The 2,207-nt window shown below is 40.4% G+C and overlaps 1 protein-coding gene across 1 annotated transcript in view; it reads right to left on the bottom strand.

The window, feature by feature from the left end:
- Window positions 1-2,207, bottom strand: part of SECISBP2 (SECIS binding protein 2) — a 39,198-nt gene that overhangs the window by 27,909 nt on the left and 9,082 nt on the right. The window lies entirely within an intron of this gene.

Here is a 2,207-nt window from a genome sequence, read left to right as displayed (position 1 = left end):
ATTAAAAAAAAAAAAAAAAAAAAAAGAATTGTTCAGTGGCCAAAATAGCTGATTGCTGAATATGCCTTGTGCCACTTCTCTGCCTGGATAGTAGAAGCCTGTTAACCTCCAAGAGCTGTTTCAGAACAACGGAAAGAACATGTTCCTTAACTAGGACAGAAAGCCCCCATTTTCATTACAAATAGAAATGAAGCAAAATCCTCCATGTGGCATCCGCTTATTCCTGGCCCCGTGGTAGAGCTCACTAAGGGCCTGGAAATACCTACTTCGCCCTGGGCCTTCCTGCTCCAGGACCTCCCCAGAGGACCCACCACTTCCCTACAGACATCAGGCAGGGCTTCCTGGGCGGGCAGGTGTCTCTTGCTAACCTGCAAATTCCAAATTACTGCCTGACAGATGCACACCATACAAATCTTGCAGGAGGTGCCGCCTAGAGCACCCACCCCATCCCAGGAGTGCAGAGCTGTCTGCTTCAATCCACTGCAGGACTGAGGCCCAACCTCTGAACAGAATCTCGATAATTTCATTTCGCTACTACCAAATGGATGCAAAACAAGGGTGACTGGGGAAGTGAATTTTTTATTTTTAATGAAACATTTCTGGAAACTCCAAAGGCATGGGGAGGTTGGGAGTCTGGCAAAAAGAAAGATGCCAATTTCCCTTCTATTAGCACCTTTCTCAGCTTCCAAAACACTGGGCTAGTCCTGGAGGAGGTGATGTGGCACCAGCATGGCTCTGTGGAAGTGACTGCACACTGAGAAACAAATTCTCTTCCGGCCCCATCCTATAGGCTGCTGTGTTCTCTATGGGGCTCCAGATAGACACAGTATGTAAAGGCAATTGTGTTAACTAAAAAAAAATAAATTCATCAAAGGAAAAAATGAAATAACATAAATGATTAAAACACAGCCTGTTCTTTGAGTAAACGTAACTTTTATGCTCACCAAAGCCAATGAAACACTAGAAATGGCTTACCTATTCAAGAATGGTTAAGTAAATTATATATATCAATACCAAAGATTCAATGCAATAGTTATATTTTCAAAAAATATTTTGACATGGAAAAACTACCACAAGTTTTGAAAAATTCAAACACAAGCTTGTATCATACATGTGTATCCTAAATTGAAGGGAACGCCCCTCAATTCCCACAATGTACCATTAAAAAAAGAACAAGTGTCAAACACGGTTTTCTCTTGGTTGTACAGCTTCAGACAAGTTTTTTTTTCCTGAATATTTTTCTCATGTTGAAAGATGTTACTAATACCAACAGGAAAAAAAGGTTTCTTTTAGAAGGAAAATGGGAAAAAAACAAAAAAGTACTCCACACATAATTCAAGAGTGTGAATATATAAAGCAATGAGTATATACATCTCCCCACATAGCATGATATGCCTTACTTCTTGTCCACATATGCAGTACTCATATGTAACAAGTGACCATGACATAAAGTGTCAGTCATGCTTCCACTCACCCTGGACTCGCTGTACTCTGTCCTACTTTTGTACAGTGCTCACAGGTTTGGAATTATCCACTGACCACCCATGATGAAAGCATGGAGCCCCTCGACTACTCAGCTATTCCATACAACCAGCCAGGGCCCAGAAAGCAGTCACAAAGCTGCCTAATAAAACTGTGATTCTTCTATATCAGTCAAACGGCCTTACTTATCACCACTGTGTAAAAGGAAAACACCAAGGTATAATAGTCTAAGGGTCAACATGTGGGGAATGATTTATTTTCTGCACATTATAAGCCACTACCACCAAGTCTTCAGAGGGTTTAGTATCCAGGCACCCAAGAGAAGTGCTAGGACAGGAAATGGAAATCCTTTCTCCATTCAAGAGGTAAATGAACTGGTGAGCTCTGTTTTCTTCATTGTTTCTTCTTTCTCCTTACCTCCATACTGGGATGGGCCACAATTTGTCACAAGCCATTTTAGGGACTACTAACCCAATAAGGTTTTTTCCTGGAAGTCTCAAAATCAATCTGTTTGAGAGGAAAATGCATCAATTTGATGGAGTAAAACTTTGAGATCAAATAGTGAATACAGTGCAATTTAAAATTATTAGGCACCGAATGCACTTATTGCAATGACATTTTCCGTATCATTGACAAGACTGAGGTGCAGACAAAAAGCCTGGAAAAATCAGAAGTTACACTATGCAGTTTTAACATTACTATCTGATTAAAAAAAATCTCTTTCC

Source organism: Lipotes vexillifer, unplaced genomic scaffold (genome assembly GCF_000442215.2).
Source record: "Lipotes vexillifer unplaced genomic scaffold, Lipotes_vexillifer_v1.1 scaffold72, whole genome shotgun sequence".
NCBI classification, from domain to species: Eukaryota; Metazoa; Chordata; class Mammalia; order Artiodactyla; family Lipotidae; genus Lipotes; species Lipotes vexillifer.
The sequence above is the reverse complement of the archived record's forward strand: the minus strand, read 5'-3'. Positions and strand labels throughout refer to the sequence as shown.